At 37.6% G+C, this 16,101-nt stretch overlaps 2 long non-coding RNA genes across 2 annotated transcripts; one reads left to right on the forward strand and one right to left on the reverse strand.

The window, feature by feature from the left end:
- Positions 1-9,391: 9,391 nt before the first annotated feature.
- On the forward strand, positions 9,392-10,569 carry LOC145052825 (uncharacterized). The gene is made up of 2 exons (XR_013684225.1): positions 9,392-9,724; positions 9,900-10,569. It is a non-coding gene; the product is annotated as an uncharacterized LOC145052825 (long non-coding RNA).
- A 122-nt stretch (positions 10,570-10,691) lies between these two features.
- LOC145052824 (uncharacterized) lies at positions 10,692-12,956 on the reverse strand. The gene is made up of 3 exons (XR_013684224.1): positions 12,745-12,956; positions 12,145-12,352; positions 10,692-11,595 (listed from the first exon to the last, which is right to left on the reverse strand). It is a non-coding gene; the product is annotated as an uncharacterized LOC145052824 (long non-coding RNA).
- Positions 12,957-16,101: the final 3,145 nt, after the last annotated feature.

Raw genomic sequence — 16,101 nt, forward strand, 5'->3', positions numbered from 1 at the left:
CTAAGCTTTCATGGATAGTCCATGTAGTGTTTAACCCATGGATCCTAGGAAATGAAAGGTCATGGGTATTAGGGTTTAACCCTAATCCTCCATACTATATAAAGATGTCTTTGGTTGGTGAAATTGGCACTAGTGTGGATACACTAAAGAAGGGCTAGCCAATTTCACTAGAGAGAACCAAGTAATCGTATTCTCTAAAGTATTCCAAGGTGTCTTGGTGATTTGTGATTCCACTTGAGGCTTCCACACTATTGGGGCTAAGCTCTTAAAGCTTGAAGACATCAAGCTACATCAAGAGGTATGTATTCTATCTTGTTACATTCATAGTTTTTGTATGCTAGATTAGGATAATACCTTGGATGTTCTTATTTGCATGTATAATAGAGAAAACATAGATCCAAGGTATTTAGGGTTGCATGTACACTTAGGAAGTGTTAGAATGCTCAAAACCCATCAGATATATCACGTAAAGTTTCTAACTTTACGTCCATGCATGGTGTCATGAAGCTAGAACATCAAAACTAAGCTTAATAAGAGGTCTAGGGCATGGAGAAGGGCCAAGGCTTGATAAAGCTGGTAAATTAAGTCTCGTAAGGCCATAGATGTCTAGATCTGAAATCATAACCTCATGATATGCTCAAATCTCGATAATGACTTCAATATGGGCCAAAAATAACAAAATATTACCCTAGATGAAGATCTAAGTAATAGAAAGCCAAGATATCAACCTTATACCTCAAATGAACTAGAAATGGGGCTAGACTTTTGGATCTACTCTCTTCCAACACTCCCTTGATCCTTCTTTAAGTGTCTCATTCTTCAAAACCTCAAAGAATGCACCAAGAATGGCTCAAAGCTCTCAAAAGTGGATTAGGGTTTTGAGGCTAAGGTTTGGGAAACTGGAGGCTGAAGATGAGGCCAGGTTATGGAGTTAAGGATGTTTAAATAGGGTGCCAAGTCCCGATTTTAGGGTTTCCCAAACCCAGTCCAACTCGTCAAGTTGGTCCTCCCCAACTCGTCGAGTTGGTATTCCAAAACGCGCGGTCCAACATTCCAACACGTCGAGTTTTCAACCTTGAACTCGATGATTTGGCTTCTTAATTGAAGATTTTCTTTCCTTAATTAGTCTTCTGGATTCCAGGTGTTACAAATCTCCCCTACTTAAACTAGACTTTGTCCTCGAAGTCCACTGCAACCATCTACCCTGAAAACAACTTACATGCTAATCCAACGACTCCCATTATTTTCCATGAGCCAAACGATGTTTCCTACGAGAACTGACACCCGCCATCATGAGAGTACAACCATCCTCCCACATCGTCAATGGCCTTCCCAAGGAAACCAAAACTTTTATCCTGGAAAATAACACCCGAACCTTCAACCCTTGTAAGCCACTTCTACTTTTTGAGACCTGAAATCTCCCCTAGCATGGCTTCCTGACAGCTTGCTCATACTGAAACAACTCTTTATCAATCTCTCAACTGATAGCAAAACAATCATAACCCTTCCAGTTCTGATCATAAATCGGCCTATCCCGATCTACTAAAACCATCCTTGGAGTAGTTCTTCAAGCTCGGTGAAGAACGATTCCTCGATCTCTCAAATAAACCAATCCCACTTCTCCTGTAATCCGAACCCTAAGGTCTCCATGGTTTGGCTCCCTGTCAGACCCTTCACACTGAACTGTCACCTATCACGATGCTGCTGAAATAGAAAACAAAGTCACTGTCTATAAATGGCTTCAAAACACTTATACTTGACAGAAGGTTCAGATAATCCTTCGAGTAGAAGATTCATCCCTGTAACGGTTAGAATCATATGAGAGCTGTGCAACAAAGTCAAACCAACTACTCTAAGATTATTTAATCCCACTGTGAATGACTTATCACTTCCCAATCAATCAGTTACTCCATCTATATGTGAAATCCTAAAACACCAGTACTGCCCGAGATACTGAAATTGCCTGAACCGCTGAACTACTTAAAACTCTGAATTGCCTAAAATTCTAAACTGCCTAAAATTCTAAACTACTTGAATAGTATGTTGCCTCCTGGATGCTTTCCAAAATCCATCAAGAACTTCCTGGTCCCAATTCGTCTGCCAGTCATCTTAAGTATCGGATTCCATCTCGGTTGCTAAGCCTAAAGACTCCCACACAGTCGCCCCACACGACTTCAGAATGCAATCCTCGTCTGACAATAGTTGCCCATAGTTATCTTGCCACTAAGGCTCTAACGACCTACTGATCCAACCGATCGGGTCCATACGTCAAATCATGACGTTGCCAAACCCAAAGCTAAAAGTGAATGCATCATGACTAAAGATAACATTATATCGCAAACAACCTTATGCGGTCCATCGCTTCCTTGATCTATAATCGCCATGGTGTTCCCATAGTCTTATCACTGGCACAACCAGATCTAACCCATCTGCTTAATTCTGCAACCCAATCCATGGATTTTTCATGCCCTCACTGCTGCACCTGAACTGGTGGGTACTACCGTTCCTTCCACGATCTAACAACACTCCCATGTTATGTACCAACCTGATGAATGCTACGGCTATGCCCGCAGTCTTACAACACTGTGCATACTATCTGACCGCTTGTGAATGCTACAGCTACACCCACAAACTTACATCACTCTAGCACTATCTGCCAACCTTGTGAATGCTACGGCTACACCCGTAGACTTACATCACTCTAACATTATTTGACAACCTCGTGAATATGGATACACCCACAAACTTACATCACGCTGGCAGTATCTGCCAACCTTGTGAATGCTACGGCTACACCTACGGAATTACTTCACTCCATTACTATCTGCCAACCTTGGTCCTACCGGCATGGAAAAGCTCGATCAACGTCTTTCTCTCCCGAGGTTCGAAATGTGGAGGTACAGAAATAGAAATCCATCCTTGATTGCCATCGAGATTTCCTCCCCAACTAGCCCCTTATTAATCTAAAATGAAACAAGAAGTTCGGGAAACTGTCAGGCCCCACTCAAACTAGCTGCCCTGCCACCTTAGAATTCTAAAGAGGCATTTCTTAAAAAAAAAAAAAAAAAAAAAAGAAGAAGCCTGAATGCTCAAGCTCAATATCATATGGGTTGTGTTCTACCAACGAGCAGCCAGGAGCCTAAAGAAAGCACTGAGAAAGAGATAAGTGTTCCGTATAGGTTCGTATATATATATATATATATATATATATATATATATATATATATATATACTAATCCATCTATACCCATCCTAATTCGACACGCACTCGAACTAACACTCAACTGAAATCAAGTCCTAACTGGACCCCTAACCTGTTTCCTAAAGCCTACTCTCCAATGCCAAGGGAAAGTGTGGACCAAATGTTGCAACGTTTTCCGAACTCCCAACTCACGCAATCCTCAACCTAGACGGCCACTCGACCGCCTTTTCCCTGACAGGAATGAGAACTCGTCCTAGATTCATTTATATTTCTGCTCCTAAGTACCTGATCGATTCTCCTCCACTTAGATTCAACTGCATCTTTACAAAATATAAGAATTAAAGGATTCCTAATCCCCTTTTGCTTTCTGTCAGTCAACCCGATGGTAACCAGCGCTTACCAATGCTAGTGCTCCATTACTTGCTGAACCCCAAAAGACTACACAACTTCTAAAGACCAAATGACACTTCCTAAATCCCAATGTAACCGAAAGCTCCAGATGCTTGAAATGATACCGCACTCAAATCTTGAAGCTCAACGACAGATGTTCCAACCAATATCTCAACAACAAGCCACTTCCTTTGGTGCTTTCAACAGTTACTCCAAGATCAACTACTAACCACCGAGTTCTGACGATGTTGACTAACCAACCATCCTGTTGCCACTAACAACAAACATTCCCAATCCTTCTTACCTTCTAGAATCCAATTGTTGACAACTTGCGCTTACTCGTGCTAACAATCGATTACCGGTCAACAATAAGTTTTCCCATCCTTGGAAATATTGAAGAGTACTCTTGAAACTGGTCCAGTCTGATGCATATATCCTCCTTCCATGCTACTATACCAACTCCTTGAGTTCCCATGCTGGTGACAAGAAACCTTAACCTTTACTCTGGCTGTCGAATCCTTGCAGAACCACTGAACTCTAATCAACCATGACCCATGCAAAAATACAATTTCCTTGGAACATCCAATGGTCAAACAACCCATGCGACTAACACATGTATCCTTCTGCTACCACTCCTCTCCTAGCGATGATAGTGCTAGAATCCAGAAGTTTTCCCATAGGCCACCGCTAATCATACCAGAATGGATGATGAAACCACTATACCCCACCAATACAGGGGGACTAACCCTGATGAAGCTAACCATCGGCCTTCCACATAATACCCCTGACCAGTTACTACTACAAACCGATAAAACACTAAACACCCCGATCTAGGAAAAGGGAAACGACCTTACACTAGCTACTTAGTATTTCAAGGAATGAAATTGGCATATGACATTTCTTGAAAATATAATCCAAACACAAGCATGATACACTTACTCAAATCCGATGCAAGAAAACAATCCACAAAATACAGATAGAACTGATAAGAGCAAAAGGTACATACTCGCAATGCTGCCTGCTGTAATCCTGATCTCTCATGTGTGTCACTGCAAAGTCCGAATCCTCTCTACTAGGGCTCCTTCCCTCCTCCTCGGACAGTCAGCCTTCTTGTGGCCCACCTGATCGCAGTGAAAACATAACGGGCTTGCCTCTTGAGAACAATATCTGCTGACATGACCAACCCCACCACACTTGTAGCAGCCTAAACCCCTGGCACGACAAACTCCCTTGTGCACTTTCCCGCACGTGCTGCACTAAATCTGACCCTGCTGGCCTTTCTCCTGATGATCAGAAGTCTTGGGTCTCTTCCCCGGACCCTCTACTATATGCATCTGGAACGACCCTCTCTTCCCAAGGTGATCCAAGTCGATATCGCATCCTCAAACTCTGGAAGTCATATCCTTCAGGGTCTGACACCCCTATCACACTTAATAGCTCACTTGCCAATGGATGAAATGCAACAACTGGAACATCCTCTAATCCAAACCGGTTCACAAACTCCTCCTAAGACATAGTCTCCAACTCAGAAAGCGCAATAGATCGTGCAATCAGTTCCCAACAGCTCCTTGCTACCTGATACAGGAGATCCAAGGTGAACCGAACCTTGGCTCCTATGGGGTAGGGACTAGTGTAGAAAACACCTTCCATCTCCTCAATCCAATGCGAACTCAAAATCTTGGCAGTCCTTCCCCCGACTGGCTCACCACCTAAGCCGAGACCTAATCCTGAACCAGAACTACCTCCATGAGTGCTCATCTCCAAACAGAAAGACCACAAACCACTGATCAAAACATACTCAATGATTCCCCTCCCCGAAGCTTCTCGGATTCTCCAAGACTCTCACCGATTCGAGTATGGATCGTGTGCTTTCAGTAGTACGGGCCCAATACTACCTTCCACACCTATCCATACTTTCTTCAGCAATCCTCCCGAATCCTCCAAGTCATTTCCTCAAACTGATACACCCTAGTCTCACTAAACCTCACTACTAACCCACTGAAGCATATCCCAGGCTTTCCTAGGTTCCCGAACCCACCCAGTCCTCAGCTGCTGAAGGATTCCCAGTAATGTCAACTAGGTACTTCATGAATATAGCCACATGTAGCAGAGATAAGATAATCATTCGAGTAAAAGACTCATCCCTAGAACGGTTGGACTCATACAAGAGATGCGCAATAGGGTTAAGTACATCCCTCTGAGATTATCCAGCCTGTGCTACATGCGATTTAGCATATTCACTTAGTAGCTTACTCACATTGCTAAGAGCCCCGCAAAGCAAAAAGAAAGCAACATTTGTACAATGGAAAAAAAATCTAACCAACATACTCCAATCAAACCATTTTTTCCTCTTATCAGGAATCTATATTGGCATGAGATCCTAAGGCTCATATAATCTGGCATAACCTAAACAGGCTATCCTATCACTGGCTGATTAGTACTAGCATGCAGGTCTACAAACACATTCAATAGGCATATAAGGCATCCTTCCTAGATCCTTAGCCCTAATCTAGTATGCAGTTCTCATAATCATATCATATATCATAACAAACATGTATGGGTATCTTGGGGAAACTTACTTGAGCTCGACCGATTACACGCATCACACTCCTTGTTCTTTATCAAAAACTCTTTATTTTAAATTTTAGAAAAATTTATTTTCTTGTAAAAATATTTCAAACCCTAGATTTGAGTCCAGACACACCTGAGAGTGTGTTGAATCCCTCAAACCAGGGCTATGATACCAACTTGTCACATCCCAAAATTCATAGCCAAAAATTTCATTTTTAATTAAGTATAAAACTAGTAGTCTGAAACATCCATATCGTTAACTTATTTCATAATCAAAAACCAGTATTTCAAATAACTAAAGCATGACATAGAGAAGTATTATCAGAGTACAACTCCCAAAGATCTCATAATGCGGAAATCATAGTGTGATGCGCTGCAATCCTGTCGGCTCCTTTCCTTTTGAAAAAGAAGTACTTGAAACCAAAACTAAAAACCATAAGCACGAAGCTTAGTGAGTTCCCCCATCATACCACATACCCTACAATAAGCATATTATTAGGCATATGCGGGTGCCCGACCTACCCTGCTGAGCATACCGGGGTGCTCAACCTACCCCTGTTAGGCATACCGGGGTGCCCAACCTACCCCTATCAGACATACTGGGGTGTCCAACCTACCCCCTTCAGGAATATCTGGGTGCCCGACCTACCCTCCGGTTTATCTCAACCCGTTACAGAGACTATTTCACCCCCTACCACTACCATATAATAACATATCATAAACATACTGCTAGGCATATATGGGTACTGTCTACCCCCTTCAATCTCTTTCAACTGGTAACCGGGGACTATTTCACCCCTCATACCACTATCACATAATATCATAGCATCCTAGCACATAAAGGTTAACATATAGTGGCATACCAGACAATTATCACAAAGACAATCATTTCAACTATAAACAACTACTAGTAGGTCGACATTGGTGCCTTCGACCCACTTTTACTGGAAGGTAATTCACCTCAAACTGTTGTAGTCCATTGCAAGAAATCCTTAGCTGCTATCTTGGCAACTCCTTGAGCTATCAATACCAAAATATCACCTAATTAGCAATTGGGTCTTAAACCATGATCCATAATCCTTACTTGGGATGAAATGATTGTTTCACCCTTGACCCATCAAAGCCCAAACTATAGATCCGTGAAAGCCCATCAATGGCCCTATTTCCAACTTGGGCCTAAACCCCTACATGGAACTACTCTTGTAGAACCCATTCCATAATTCATAACCCTCCAGGGTCAACCTTGGTCAAATTCAAGTCAAGGTCAAAGTCAACATCCAAGTCAAAGTAAAAGTCAAAGTCAATGCTCCGAGTTGACTCAACTCGTCGAGTTAGCCCTTCAACTCGCCGAGTTCCATAAATCTTGACATCCTGAAATCGCGATCCAACTCGTCGAGTTCCCTCTAACTCGCCGAGTTCTTTCTTACGATAGAATCAGGACTTTTCACTACAACTTGTCAAGTTGTTTCTTGAACTCATGGAGTACTTCAATCTTTACAACCTCGAAAACTTTAGCCAACTCACTGAGTCATCTCCTAGACTCATTAAGTTTGCTCAGTAATCAGAAAAGGTTGGGAACCACGACCTAACTCGCCGAGTTGGATGAACAACTCGTCGAGTTCTGTTAATCCAAATACATTCAGTCACTTCCAATCGAGTTCACTGCTTCCAAACCATGGATTTGGTCCCCTAGGGCTAATATATCACGTAAAGTTGCAAACTTTACGTCCATGCATGGTGTCATGAAGCTAAAACACCAAAACTAAGCTTCATAAGAGGTCTAGGGCATGGAGAAGGGCCAAGGCTTGATAAAGCTAGCAACTTAAGTCTCATAAGGCTATAAATGTCTAGATTTGAGATCATAACCTCATGATATGCTCAAATCCCGAAAATGACTTCAATATGGGCCAAAAATAACAAAATATTACCTTAGATGAAGATCTAAGTAATAGAAATCCAATATATCAACATTATGCCTCAAATGAACCAGAAATGAGGCTAGACTTCTGGATCTACTCTCTTCCAACACTCCCTTGCTCCTTCTTCAAGTGTCTCCTTCTTCAAAACCTCAAAGAATGCACCAAGAATGGCTCAAAGCTCTCGAAAGTGGATTAGGTTTTTGTGGCTAGGGTTTGGGACAATGGAGGCTGAAGGTGAGGCCAGGTTATGGAGTTAAGGATGTTTAAATAGGGTGCAAAGTCACGATTTTAGGGTTTCCCAAACCTAGTCCAACTCGTCGAGTTGGTCCTCCGCAACTTGTCGAGTTGGTCTTCCAAAACGCGCGGTCCAGCATTCCAACACGTCGAGTTTTCAACCTTGAACTCGACGAGTTGGCTTCTTAAGTGAAGATTTTCTTTCCTTAATTAGTCTTCTGAATTCCGGATGTTACAACGTTATTTTAAATAAGTTACAACAATAGTTAAAAGTAACATTATATACAAAAATTATATTGTTACATTTAAAAACAAAAACAATATTTGATGTTTTAAATAATTATAAATTTATAATTATAGAAACTAAAATGTTAAGTTAATAAATTTAAAAAAAATTAATCATAACAATAACTATAAATATTATTAAACCATATATTATATTCAATTTTATTCATAAGTAACCCGCATATAGAAGTCATTGATATGATTAGGATTATAGAATTTTAAAAGATATATAGATTAATACATCTACTCTAACATATGAATGTTTTTTTGTCACTTGTCACACTTTCATTCAATTTATCAAATGTCATTTTATGGTTATTTTGAATTAAATTTTTTTTCCAAATGTAATTTTATGAGTTTTTCTATTTTATTAAATTCCACATAATATTTTAATGTAATAATTGAAATAGACGTAGTAATAAATGAATATCAATTCCAGTAATAAATGAATATCAATTCCAGTAATAAATGAATATCAATTCCGTTCAAAAAATAAATGAATATCAATTTCATTAATCAACTTACCTTTTAATTTTAAATTTTCTAAAATTAAAACTCATTAGTTTTATTTATTTAAATTTAAAAGATAAAAAAAATTTATTATAATAATTCATTATTTTTCTTATTTTCTTATAAATTCAAAGTTTTTAAATATTTTGACTTTTATATTTAACTTTTTTAAATTAACCCATATAATATAAATATCTCACGTCTAATTATTATATAATTCAAAAAACAATATTTATATTAAACATCACATCTAATTTTCATATAACTCAAAACTCACCGCTCTAAATCACTGTTTACGATTACTCTCGATGCTAATGTCTTCTTCTTCCCACGTTGCGTCTTCTTCCCTCCACGATCTCATAATTCTTTCAATCGGATATCATTCTTCTCCCACGTTCGATTCCATGATCTGCCAAAACCCTAACTCCCCTGCTTCTTCTCCCAACTAACAATCCACTATCGCCATCACTACGCAAGGCTATATAAGAATGGATTAGACATCAATTCCTCTGTTTTCAAAATTGTACTTCAATTCCTCCTGAAATAAAGAATGGAACAGACGTCGCCGAAGAAAATCCTTGCCGAGGATGAACACCTACCACAGCCAGATTAGGTAACTTACTCAACAATTACGTTTCTTTTACTTCCGTACTTTTCAAAATTGTAGTTCTATCTATCACTTTCAGTTAAATTTTATTGATCATTTGTGCCTTTTAGTTATGCTTTATCACACTGATGTAGAATTATGGATAAATCATTTGTTCATAAGTACTTCATTTTTGGGGCAGTGATAAATGAGTCCAGTTATGCTTAAGATTGCTAGTCATGGTGCATATGCCTGAATCATCATGAACTGATTGGATCTTCTCTCTTCTTTCTGTATGTCCCTATGATGAAGCTGTTCCAAGTGCTTCTATAAGTATTATTTTTCCTTATAACATTTGTTTTTATAATTTGATCACCTTATATTCTTGTGATTATGTACCTAAGAAGAAATTCGCTTCATGGTAAGTCCATAATTAATTTTTGTTGTGATGGGTACCATTTTGTTTTCTTTCAAATGATTTGTTGAATTTTGGATTCACGGGTATGCTTAAAAGTGTTATGGGCTTATTATTAATGTGATTTTGCATAGATATGAAAGGACTTAATAACCATCTTAATGTGATTTTGCCTGAAGCATGAAGTGTTAGCATGTTAATCTTTCTTCATGAAGTTTTCGACTGTGAAGGTACAAAAATTGCAACTTTGCCTCACCAAAAAATATGAGTACAAGCAAAGATGATCTTTCATGATGTGTATAACGTTCTCCCCTTCTCGTCACATACGACTATGAAAGAGCAGAACTAATTCTGATGATGATGAACTGGATCCATGTATCTTTGTGTAAAAAACACCGTTTATTATTACTCATCTACATATTTTTAGTAATAAGTTAAAAACTATAATCATTTGGTATTTTTTTTTGCAAATATTATATTTAAGGTAGAAACTCTAGAAGAAAATAGCAATACACTTAAAAGTAGGATGATATAATAAACAAATCACTAAATGTACATTGCTGGCAGTGCATGGTGTACACAAAAGAACAATTTTATATGAATTATATAACTTTAATTAGGTAAATTTGTTATAGTACACTGCTATAATGAAAACAAATGAAAGTAGGATGCTATAAAAAAAAGTAAAAGTCAATACATTTTTTTCAATCAACCCGTTAAAACACTAGTTAAATGAGACATTGACGGAAAATATACATCACATAGAAAATACAAAATACAGAGAAAAATATCTAAGAAAATACATCTTCATTTGGTTATTTTTCCTGATGACCATCGGTCCACCATGGCTGTGGGATTATGTGATCATCATCATCACCACCCAATTGAAGTTTTCCAGTGGTGCACATTGCCAATCACTACTCAGATGTTTTTATTACCTCTACTATAAATGGTGTCTGTCTTTTTCCCTATAACCGTCTCAACAATAAAATGATTTTTTTTATAACCTTCTTCAACTTTCATGGTTTTACTCACCCCACCCATAAGCATAAGGTTGTCATGCGGATTTGTGGTTCGGTTCGTTTACTCGATTATTAGTTAAGATCATCATGATTGATTGTTTTCGTGAGAATTTGCAATTTCTCAATTATCTTGAAGGCTTTCTTTCCAAGTTTGTGTCTAGTCATGACACCGAAAAAACTGCCGACATGATTAGGAATGCTTCATTGATCTTTTCGACTTCTTCCAACCAACCACTTACTTTAGAATGATAAGACAATTTCATTTGTTCATATTCATGTGGTCTTCAACACCTAGTTTTGCAACATCCAATTATCTCATTTTGGTCTGCATATCCTCATTTATTATGTCTACGAAATGAGATAGCCTAGGTGTTTCTTTACTTTAAACTGTGTCGTTAGAAACCAGATCAATGATGACATTAACATCTACCATTGCTAAATGTTCTTACTTTTGGTAGCACCTGCATAGTAGCCAACAAGTTAGCAAATGAATTTAATGGAAATCTATAATCAAGCAATAATACCATTTACACTAAAGGGTTACAGTAATCTATAACAATGTTAACAAAAAGAATTACACGTTCCAGGAGTATCTCTTGTGTAGACCATAATATGTAGACATTGAAATCATGTTAACTTGTCATGTCACATATTCAATTAAAGGCATCCAAATATCAAAGCTCATTTGCAAAGATTTTTCATGACACCTAGGCACACATCGTCAATCCAAAAAACTTAAGGCAACATTTGGTACAAGAATAGGACTGAACAAGACTAATCATGAAGTAATAATTTAATTTTGCTAAGATGGGTATATAATAATACAACTTGGGTGAAATTATGATCAAAACCTCAGCTGGAATATTTCAGGTGCAAATGTTTACATGTTATAATGAAACATTGTGCTTGTTGATAATATACCAAGAAATTTTCAAATACTAGTAGATTTGTGCAAAAAATATAATAATCTGTTACAAAGTAAACTGAAAAAAAAAAAAAAAAGATTTTACCTGGTAGACTCACATCCAAAGGCAAAATTATAATTCCGATAACACCCATTCCAATAATTGAGACAAGATAATCTCCATGAGATCTCATCTTGTCCTTGTCAAAGTTAATGAAAAGCAAACAAATCTTCAGAAACAGAGGGAGATCTCCTTCATGTTCCATGTCATTCAATCAGATCCAAACACTTTAATATAGATCCACCATCACAATCTGAGTTTGCAGAAACAAATAGAAATCAATTTGGGTGAAAATGGAGGCTAAAAGAGGCGGGTTTTGTAAACAAACTTTGAAATGAAAAGGGGATCCGATTCCACCACAACATAAACAAATATACAAATCACATCACTCGCTTTTTTTTAGAGGGAATCGCATTCTTCTCAGCTAGAACGATGGATAGAATTAAGAGTCTCACTAATCAAATACATAAATCTAATTACTAGGGTTTAAACTTTTTTTTTTTTTGATACAAGAAAGCAACAATCACGGATACTATTTCTTTAATCTACGTTCTTTACGTTTTTCCCAAATAAATTAGGATCATTTGGAATGGAAGGAGTTAAGAGAAAAGATTCGAAACACCGAAAGGAATAGAGAAGTCATACCTCAAAGCTCAAACTCTTCGCCTTTACTTCAAATGTTTGTCGTTAGCAGATCGATAGAGATGACGGCGTTGTTGCTGCAGGAAGCAGATGATTTTATAGGGAAGTCACAAAATAGGAGTTTGTGTGAATTATATGGAAACATCTAAAATGATTTTTTTTTTAAACGGTAAATTATAATTATTTTTAAACTAAAACCTAATTTTACTTATGTTTATAACAAGATTTGAACTCTTAACTTTAAAAAGGAGAGACAACATCTAATACCGCTTAGCTAAAACTCACTTACTTATTAGGTTGTACGTTAGTATGACAAATCCACATATTATTATAGTCGATGAAAACTAATATTTCCTTTTTTTTGTTGGCCACAATAAGTCGATGGTGTATTGTTGGTGTTTTTTTTTCTCTTAATTGTTGTCGTCGATAATATTAAATAAGGTGAACGAAGCATCCATTACAATCTTGTGTTTTTATTCATTAGAAAAATACATATGAGTGGTAGGCAAGAACATCACCACATCCTATTCAAAGGCAAATTGTAGCAAAAAGATAAAAGCTTATGTGATGTCTATGTGACATAATTTTTTTTTTCACAGGTAAAACCATCACCACACCATTTAACCTTAAATGATTTTAATTGTTGGGAAACCTACAAGCATGTCTCAAAGTTTTGCCTCAGTATATGATTTATTCTTAAATTAAATTTCATTAACGATAAGAAATATGAAACTGGCTATTGTACTTAATTTAGTCCTTTCATCTGGTAAACATTTGACTAACTGGTTTTATAGCGTATGGTGGACCCCATGTTAATAAATGAAAGGTCCATGGGGAGTAGATTTGTTATATATAGGAAGAAGTTAGTCTTTTAAAACCTTAGTAGACAAAGAACTCGTGAAGGCTAACAATAGCATCTTGAAGCTCGGTAAGAAGGAAGAATGATGTTCGATCAAGAAACCAAGTATTACTGGCAAGATCTTTTGTGAAGACCTAATTAGTAAGTGGACATCATCGAGGACAACAAACTCGATGACGGTTCATCGATTCGGTTGCCCCAATTTTCGGATAAGGAACCCTTTTTTAATTACACCTCAAATCTCCTCAATTAGGTTTGATTTTCAATAATGCATGATGAGGAGAAATATTGCAAGTATTTTTCTTTGGTCAACCCCCTATTACCAAAAAAAACGATACAAAGAAATGTTGATGGATTTTCACAATAATGTCATTCGAGGCAACAATGATTTTATGGAAGTATATGTGGTGGAAGCAGTTGAAGGTGTTCATGTACAAATGTAGGTGGAAAATGGAAGATTGACTTTTTTTGTTTGTTAGTAATTATTAGGATTATGTCGAAGTAATTTTAGTTTGTTATTTGAAGTAGTTTTAGTTTGTTGTTTATATTTTGGGAATGTATGTCATGACAACATAATATGACAAATGGATGTAACTTGTATCTTTTGGGAATGAAAAATATGGTTTTATGTATACATTGTGTCTGAGCAATGTCCAATTAGACGTGGATGATGTGAAATAATGAGCAAATGATTTATATGAGGTGAATAAATGAACATCACTAAAACATGCATAAGTGATTTTTTTTTACCTTAACATAATGACCAAATTAGATATGAACTAGTAAGATCACCAAAACATGCATCATTTACCAAAAGTGGTGTAACTGCCCAAAATTTACAGAAAATTTTAACTTTTATACATATCACAACCAACCACAATTGTTTCCAAAATAATCATATTACATAACCACAGTGTTTCAAAAGATCAAAGTCTTAAAAACTAGATGCATAAATATTGGAGAATGCATGTCACGCCATCAAGCCAGGCCCTTGCCCTTAGAACCAGAAGTACCTGAAACATTCAACAAAACAATAAGCACACGCTTAGTGAGTTTCCTAAAACACGCAGACATAAAATCACATAATACCATGCATACATACATATAAGTTTGCCATGGATTCCCTCCATGGTCTTCATTGGAATGTCATGGGCTACCCCCATGGTCTTATATCTCCGAGCCATGGGCTCCCCCTATGGTCTTCCCAAATTTCATGGGCTCCTCCTATGGTCTACACATAAGTCCACATATAGATCAAATAGAAAACAATTACACACTCCAATACAAATCATCTCATAACCATTAATGGGTCGGCCTTGGTGCCTTCAACCCATTAGTGTAGTGAGAAGACTCACCTTGAATACTAAAAGATAGCTGACTAAGTCCCGGCTTCGAATATCAAGTCTACTCAACTCCTAAACATAAACAATTCCTTAAATACAACTTAAAATACCCCAAAACCCTTTATAAGTCAAACTTGGTCAAAGACTAAAGTCAAAGGTCAAAGTCAACGACCCATGTTGGCCCAACATGTCGAGTTGTCCTTCAACTCGTCGTGTTTCTCCATTAACTGCACAGATCGAGAAAACTCTCATCAAATCGTCGATTTCACTAATGAACTCGCCGAGTTAGCCATAAATCCAACAACTTAATGCATTAAGTTGTTTCCCTCGAATCTAGGAACTCCAAATCTCAGATCTCCTCCGAAAATGATGTCTAGAAGGGTAAAGTTTCCAACTTTACCCTTGGGAACCATCAAAATGAGTCAATCCTGAACCCTAGACTCATTAGAGTGAGGCTTGACCCATTAATCCCTTAAACTCTCAAAACATAGTTCCAAAATAGAGATATGGCATCCAAAGGCTGGAAAATCACGTAAAGTTTCCAACTTTACATCCATGCATGCTAAAAAAACCCTAGGGTTGAAGATGGGCTAAAAAATGACTTATTGCATGAATGGGACTTAGAACTTAGCAAAGGTTGCAACTTTAAGCGAAAAAGGGCAATAAAATGGACAGATTTAACATAAAAACCCTTGGAACACTCAATTTCTTGGACAATCCACCCATGAGACCAAAATCAGGATAAAACCTCAAAACAAAGAGATCTAAACGATAACAAAGCAAGGTATAAACATGATACATCCAAGAGACTACAACAAGTGGGGAGATTCTGGATCTAAGTCTTCCCTCCAAGCTTTACATCTCCAACTTTAAAGCTTCTTCAACAGATCACAAAAGATCAACACTCAAGACCCTTTACAAGCTCACACAATCACAAAAGAAGATGATGTATGCTATTAGGGTTTCTAGACAGAGGAGGCTGGTAATGAGGCCAACCAAGGGAATTAAGGCCTTTAAATAAGGTGCAACACCCTAAAAATTAGGGTTTCCTTTCCAGCCGCCAATTCGCCGATTTGAAGCACCTTGACTCGCCGAGTTGGTTCATTAATTTTCATGGCCAAAGCCGTCTCGAAACGCCGAGTTCAAGCTTCCAACTTG

The sequence above is a fragment of the Lactuca serriola genome, chromosome 5 (assembly GCF_051521515.1).
Source record: "Lactuca serriola cultivar US96UC23 chromosome 5, Lser_US96UC23_V15, whole genome shotgun sequence".
Classification (NCBI taxonomy): domain Eukaryota; kingdom Viridiplantae; phylum Streptophyta; class Magnoliopsida; order Asterales; family Asteraceae; genus Lactuca; species Lactuca serriola.